Consider the following 8,666-nt stretch of genomic DNA (forward strand, 5'->3'; position numbering starts at 1 on the left):
GTAAATTAATCCTATGGCACATGGCCTCTCATATTTGAGGACAAGATCTAATTCATGATTTGACACGTGGCATTCCATTCCTCCTTTATTTTTCTCACCATGACTTCTTCTAATTTATTCATCACTTTGTATTATCAGTTATACCGTGAATTGAATATAGCACTCAAATACGTGATATCGAGTCTCATAGGATTATTTTTTAGAAGGCACTGGTTGCAAGAAGATGCATGCATCTCTTCGCTACACAACATTAGTTTACCATCTAATCTAGACTTGTTGTACCATCTAATCTAGAAAAATGTTACCATATCTGGTGTTTGTTTCTGCATGTAGAGAAGTTGGGCATGTGGCGACGATGAGTGAGTGAACGGCTGAACGCTGGTAAAGAAAGCATTCGGCTCTCGAATCCGTACGAAGACTCGGCAAAGTGCAGTCTCCTTAATTTAATCGGTGATTGATTTTTCGTTGAATCTTTTTTCATGAGTGCTACTCCCTCGACGGAAAAGGAAAGGTAACATTCATTGAATTACTCCAGTATAGTAATCAAAAGGAAAGGTGGAACTTTAACAAAAGAAAAGGAGAAAAGGAGTACTCCACTCACATTGTCTGACAATAACATGTATTCCGGGTAGGTGGTGTAGATGTCACCTTCAGCTGTTGCATCAAAAAGTATAACTGGCCAATTGGGTAGCTTATTGTAAGCTAATATATGAAGCTTTAAGTGCGTAGCAAAGAAAACAAACAGCAGGCCAAAGAGGTGGCATATGTCTTTTTTCGTAGAGGTGGAAAAGAATTCAGCGAGACGGTACGAAGACTCGGCCCAGTCTCCTTGGTTGCGGTAGATCTGAAGTCCGAAAGGGATTTTTCAGAATCTTTTCCACTCCAAAATAAGTACTAGGCTGAAGAGAAACGAAACGATGTGATGTATTGCAGTATTACTACTTCACCATACAAAGCAAAACAAATAAAAAGGAAAAGGACATTGACAAGGTAAGGTATAAAAAATGTAAGTCGTTATGACTATCAATATATAAAGAAATACATAGATTGACAAACTAAGATTATAATATAAAATACTTTCATAACATGAAATTATTTTTATTTGAAATATCATAGTTTTATAAAAATTGATAGTTATAATATTATCTTGTATACTATGTCGATGTCTTAAACGACTAGTATTCTCTATTAGAGGGAGCACAATGAAGAATGACACATAGATACACTGCTAAGGTACAAAACCACACTGACACATTTTGTCTTTTCACATTCACCTAGAAACTGCGGCAAAATATATGCAGAAAAAAAGTAATTATTTTTTTATACTGAAAAGGAGTAATTGCTGTGTGCTTCATGCATGTACCAGTTTGTTTGTGTTAGCACTTCTCGAGGCTTTGTTTGGGCACACGAGGATTAGCACTGTATGAAAAAACATATATTTAGCACTAAGCCACAAAGACTGGTGGTCAAGGAGAGGAAAAGAAGTGTGAGGAAGCTTCCTAGAAGGTGCGATGGCAGTGTGCACTAGGAAGATGGTCTCTCGCCCACTACATTAGATTTTTTTAACTTTTTTAAACTAATATTTCATTACTAATCCGTCCTAGACTACATTTTCCATGCAATGGTGTGGCAGGGTGTTTGGAGCATGCCGTAAAGGTCTGTCAGCGAGGGTCATACGTGGCAGTTTTGTCACGTCATTCAATCATTATCTTGTCATGCCAGTCCTAGTGGCGTGACAACATTTCTTCTCGCTTTGAAAAATCATAATTTTTCCATATAAAATTGGATGGAGATGATTATTATATAAAAATTATAGATTTTGATAAGACCTACAACTTTTTTATTACAAGTTTTCTCATTCTATGTCTTCAGTATCTAAATAATTAGTATAAGCTTCAAACAATATACAGGGCTCTCGGCTGTGGTGGCATGACATAGGGTCCTTCTACAAATTATTAAGAGTGAACCGTCCTAACGAGGAATTAACAATTAATAATTAGGGATTACTAGAATTATGATACATCCTATGGATGGGATAACCTCCATATACGTGTCTTTCATCCAATACGATAGATTTGATAACCGCTATGAGGTAAATAAAGCATGTGTGGGAATTTTCTTGTCCTATACGGAAACCATCCCGGGATTAGGAATGAGTCATCTAGATATTCGGAAGGAATGCAATTTAGGAAGGTTATGCTCAGAGACTCCGAGTATGATACATTTGTCTGACCTGACTATATAACAGGGGAGAGGGTACATCAAATGTGGAGGTCAGATAGAAGCAGAAACTACCCATTGAGATCAATAGTGGATTCAAGCCACGATCAGATTCAACTGACAAGAGCTTCAAGATCTAGAACACGAGAGAACTCGCTGAGATTCATAGGAGTAGATCTAAACACACCCTGTTGTAATTATCTTCTCCTAAGATTAATCAAGGGAGCACATGACGTAGGACTATTATCCTAAGGAAGGCCTGAATCTGTATAAAATCTTGTGTCCTCCTCTTCGATATACACCGTTGGTGAATAGGTATCCCTACTTTAAATAAGTATTTGCATACTTAACTTTAATAATTATCAACAGGTGGCACCGTCCATAAGAATACGACAGACATACTTCATCAACTAAGCACATCAAGTTTCCAGCAATGGGCTACTCTGATGACGGGTTCTACAAAAACTTCAGACCCGACATCTACTTGAAGCCTGATAAGTTGACGGAGGTTCCTCGATATGTGATGGCGAATTTTGGCCATTGATCCCTAGAGCTTGAAGGTCAAGATGATTACTCACGTGATCATACGGCTGGTAAATCAGAAAACCTGACTACGATGGTGGCCTCAGTATCTGGTGGCTTTTGCCACTGAGTAGTCACCAAAATAGAGACGGAGTTTTTGGATGATGGACCTCGCTTCTCAGATTTCGACGCATCTATAGATGAAGGAGACATGCAAGACTACAGTGTCAATACGCTCTCTACTGATCACCAGGAGGACCTAGAGGCGGTTAATATCGCAAGTAATAGTGATGACGGGGCATGACAGGAAGAGTCAAGTCCACCAAGACACCCCACGCCAGCATACGTTCGAGATGAGCAAGAACGTCGCAGGAATTGCAAACCGTCGCCTGGCCGAATGATTTTTCGGCTCATTGGGCCATCAAGGTAACAAAGGCCAGTTTAATTCTGGTAGTACCTATACTTGCAAGGCACAAAAAACCCTACTCTCTAATCCGCCTCAAGGGATGTTGAATACTCTATGTCAGACAAGCAATATAAAGCAAGCCTATTTAGATAGGAGTAGAAACAACCTATTGAGATTGGATAGGAGTAGAAACAATATTTTGAGATCTACAATAGACTCATGCCATGATTAGATACATCTGACAAGGGATTCAGGATTTAAAATGCGAGAGAACTCGCCGAGATCCTTTGGATTAGATATAGACACATCCCCTTTGTAATTGTATTTTTCTGAGAATAATCAAGGTGGAATAGGATGTAGGGCTATTATCCGAAGTGAGGCCTAAATCCATATAAAATCTTGTATCCTCCTTTTCGATATGCACATTTGATGACCAAGTATCCCTACTTTAAATAAGTATTTACATAATAAACTTTACAATTAATCGACAGCTAGTGCCGTATGTGGAGCTACGACAAGACATGTTTTATAAACTAAGGGCATCAAGTCCCTAGTAATGGACAACTCCGATGACAGGTTTTACGATGACTTCAGACCTGACATCTACGTGAAGCCCGACAAATTGATGGAGGTTCCTCGATCTCTAATGGCAAATTTTGACCATCAAGCCTCAGGGTTCGATGGTCAAGATGATCACTTACGTATGTGATTATATCTCTAGTAGGTCAAAAAGCCCAACTGCATCTATGGTCTCAACATTCGGTAACTCTTGCTACCGAGTAGTCACCAATATCTGGAAGGAGATTCTAGAGGATGAACCTCGCTTATCGAAATCCGATGTATCTACAGACCAAGAAGACATGGAAGATTATGGTGTCAATGCACTCTCTATTGATCATCAGGGAGACCATGCAGATGTTAGTCCTGAGCTAAGAGCCCCATTGCAAATAAAAGTGATGATGGTGCTGCTCGGTACCTGCAAGACGTGAGGGCTATACTCTCCAATCTGCCTCAAGGAGGGTTAAATACTCTAGAAGGGGTGCGGTGGTTGGAAGACATTGCTGGGATTATCACTGATGCATAGCAACGGGCAGAAGCCTCATGATCGACAAGATCTACCACTCGGACCGGTAGCACACTATTAAATGGCTCCAACCCAGTTTCTCCAACTCGGAGGAGAGAGAAGCTAAACTAGCTTACGAAAGGGTGTGCTCCCAAGACCGAAAAGTACATCATGCGATACCTTCCAGAGACCGCCTGATCGAGATCTATGTTACAACATCATTGAAAGTCACGATAGAGTCAAAAACCGAGATAGGTTTCCCAGAAGGACCTAACTAAGTTCCGGGAATCATGCTAATAATGTGATTCCTGAGGGTCAAGGCTATGACTCCAACTACCGGAGAGGCACTGCAGTGATTACCGGCTGTCGAGCTTTGGCACTAGATCTCTGAGAAGTACGCTGGCTAGATAGATTCCGACTCAGCACATTGGTGAAGAACTATAGAAGTTCTAATCCATTAGAATTCCTCCAGATCTATACAACAGCTATCCAAGCAGTCGCAGAAGATGAGAAGCTTGTGGCCCATTACCTCTCCATGGCACTTGAAGGGTTTGCTCATTCATGGTGATCAATTTGCCAGCATAATCGATCTACTCTTGGGAACACTAGTGTGACCTTTTTCTAGCCAATTTCTAGGGGACCTATGATCGTCCTGGGAAGAAAGATGACTTGCATTGCCTTCGCCAAGGGAGAATGATGAGACTCTATGGCAATTCATCAAGAGGTTCAGTAACATCAAGAATATAATTCATGAAATCACTGACTCTTCTATAATTTGAGCTTTCCTACAAGGAGTGCGGAATAGGAGGCTAACTAAAGATATGGCCATGTGTCCGCCTCAAAGTGTTAAGGAACTATTGGATATGGCTGACTGCTATGCTGTAGTAGTAGAAGCAGTAGAATAGAGCCGTTACCTTGATAAGGGGGGAAGGATGCCTTAGCCTAGCCTGGAGAGCGAGACCTCCAAATCGACTGACAAGCACGAGCTTAAGAAGAAAGTCGATAAGGCTAGGAAGAAGAAGAAGATTGAGGCGCCAAACATTATGGCTATGATTTGAGATAAGGACTTCAAGTCTCGTCGTTTTCCCGACAAGGGTAAGAAACCCTCATTGGAGAAGGTCACAAAAAAGTGGTGTCCTATTCACAAATTAGATACACATGACTTGGCTACTTAATGTATGATGGTTAAATAGGTAGAAAAGAACTTCGAAACAAAATTCTCAAGTAGGCCTTCTGACTCTAAACCCCAACAGCATGAAGAAGATGACGAGGATGATAATATGCTATTTTAGAGTGGTGAGCATACCATCAGCCACATGTTTAGGGGATCTGCCACCTACGAGTCAAAGTGACAGTACAAGTGTATCAAGTAGAAGATTTGTGCCACAACTCCTTTGGTGCCAAAGGTCATCAGGTGGTCTAACGTCCCAATCAAGTTTGAAAGAACAATTGTTTTGACTCAATCAACCACCCTGATCGTTACTTGATCAGGGTCAAGGCTATCATCAACAATTGTAAGGTAAATTGAGTTCTTGTCGATGGTGCAAGTTCTTTGAATATCTTATTTCTTGGTACATTGGATGCTATGCAGGTACCTAGAACCAAGATTGAGCCTGTGAAGCATGCTTTTCACATTATAATCCCAGGCTCTTCAGCCAAACCTATTGGCCGAGTCTCCCTCCCGATCATTTTTGGGACGCCTAAGAAGTTTCGAACATAAAAGATTATGTTTGACGTGGCATATTTTGAGATGGCATACAATGTTATTTTCGGTCAGCCAACTCTGGCCAAGTTCATGGCTAGGAGACATTCTCCATAATCGAGAAGCAATCAGGCGAATGGCCAAGCGGTCAGTAGAACATAGGGAGTTCGACATCCATTTTGTTTCCCGAACAGCTATTAAACCCCAAGTACAAGTTGACTTTGTGGATCGAATGGTTAAACCCTGTGTCTAATAGTGAACACGAGCATGAAGTCCGAAAAATGTGGACAATGTATTTTGAAGGCTCATTGACACTTCATGGTTCAACGGCTAAGGTAACTCTAATATTTCCAATAGGGAAAACCTTGATATATGCCCTTTAGATTGATTTTCCTTCCATGAACAACATGGCAGAATGTGAAGGATTCCTAGCTAGTCTCTGAGTAGCTATTTCGCTCGGAATTCGATGACTTCTTGTGAAGAGAGGTTCATACTTAGTCACGAATCAGGTCGAAAAGGAATATAAATCTTTTGACCTAACCATGGTCGCATACCGTTTAGAGGTCAGGAAGCTTGAGCGGCATTTCATCGGATTAGAAGTACAATACATCCCGAGAAGGGATAATTTTCTAGCCGATAGACTGGTAAGGCTAGCTTCCTCACAATCTCTAGCACCTTTGGGGGTTTTTGTATAAAAACTTTCGATGCTGTTTGTATCACAAAGAGTCAAGGCAGTGGAGGGAGTGGTTGTCCCTAATAAGGACATAGCACTCGAGGTACCTCAAAGAGTCAATATTTCACCCGAGATGTCATAAAGAACTGCCATCTCGCTTGGGGTAACACAAAGCATCATTGCACCACTCGAGTATGAAGAAATGTGGATGGATACCATCCATGAATGCGAATCGAGCTGTACCTGATGATGATGCTAAATCAGAAAGAATTGCTCGAAAAGCTAGAATGTGTACTCCAGCCGATGGTATCCTCCATCGAAGAGGAGCCAACAGAGTCTTGATGAAGTGCATCTCTCAGACGTAGGGTAAGAGATTACTTGATGAAATCCATGGAGGGATTTATGGAGCTTATGTTTCCTTCCAAACTCCAGTCGAAAAGGCCTTTAGGCATGGTTTATGTTGGCCAATAGGGTTTGTGTCCAAGAACTTTCTTTGGTGCTATTCCGTTCAAACCACTGCCAGTCGGGCGACTATTGAGACTTGTTTCTTTCTAGTTATGGAGCAAAGGTGATGCTTCCTTGTGAACTAAATATTGGATCTCCACGAGTGGAAGCTGTTACGAAACAAAGTTAGACTCTACGACGAGTGAACAATATCGATTTCCTTGAGGAAATGAGGGATCAGGTCTTGATAAGGTCAACAAAATTTCAACAGGCACTCCGCCACTACCACAACCAAAAGGTTCGGGGTCAAAACCTTGATGTCGAGGATCTAGTTTTTAAGAAAAATTCAAAACCAGGATCAGTTCTATTTTATGAATTTTCTAGAATAATTTATCTTGTATGACTATCTGAGGTCTTTGCTTCATTGAACATTTTTTTTTATAATCATCCTGTGAAACTCAAAGTCAAGATAATTTCTTACTCGGTAGATCTTCATCAAGTTAAGATAAAATACAGGTTATATACTACTTGATGTCCTTTAATCTTGTTCTGAGTAAACACGGGCACAAGTCAGGTGAGGTTGTTCTTTAAGCAATGCTTGACAGTAAGATAATCTATTTGATTTCTTGGAATTTTACCTTAACAGGGAAAGAAAAGTTTTTCTAATTACCTAAAGCAGGGGATTACACGCTTCCTCGACTTTGACTGCATGCTAGCAAGTCTATCTTCCCCATCAAACAATCGAGGGAAAGAGGGAAGGAATGACATTTTGAGTGATATTTATGGCACTTTGATCTTCTCATTTATATATGTGAAGTCTGATGAGTTGATAGAGGTTCCTCGATCTTTGATGACAAATTTCAGCCATCAAACCCTGGAGCTCAAAGATCAAGATAAATTACTCACGTGATCATACAGCTAGTAGATCGGAAAACCCAACTATGGCTATGGCCTCAGTTTCCGGTGGTTTTTTTTTCCACCGAATAGTTGCCAAATAAAGAAGAAGATTCCGGAGGATGAACCTCGCTTCTTGGATTTTGAAGCATCTACAGACGGAGAAGACATGCAAGACTTTGGGGTCGATGCACACTCTACTGATCAGCAGGAGGACCTGGTGGTGGTTAATCCTAGCCATGAGAGCCCGGTTACAAATAACAGTGATGACGGGGCATGGCAAGAGTGGATTCCATCAAGACACTCCACAATAGCATATGTTCTACATGAGCACAAACATCATGGGAATCGCCAAATGCCACATGGTTGAATGATTTTTGGCTCATTGGACCAACAAGGTAACGGAGGCCAGTTTATTTCCTATATTGCCCAATACTTGCAAGGGGCAAAAACCCTACTCTCTAATCTGCCTCAAGGGATGTTGAATACTGCAAATGGGCACAGTGGCTGAAGGATGTTGATGGGATTATCACCTATGCACAGCACTGGGCAGAAGCCTCCAGCTTGACGAGATCTACCACTCGGGTGAGTAACTCATGCCGAAATAGTTACAACCAAGTTTCCCTAGGTCGATGGAGAGAGGCTAGACAAGCCTATGAAAGGATGCATGCCCATGACTGTCGTGCATGCCGTACAATGCCTCCCAAAGATCACCCTATGCAAGATCTACACCACGACATTG

This window comes from Phragmites australis, chromosome 1 (genome assembly GCF_958298935.1).
Source record: "Phragmites australis chromosome 1, lpPhrAust1.1, whole genome shotgun sequence".
Taxonomy (NCBI): domain Eukaryota; kingdom Viridiplantae; phylum Streptophyta; class Magnoliopsida; order Poales; family Poaceae; genus Phragmites; species Phragmites australis.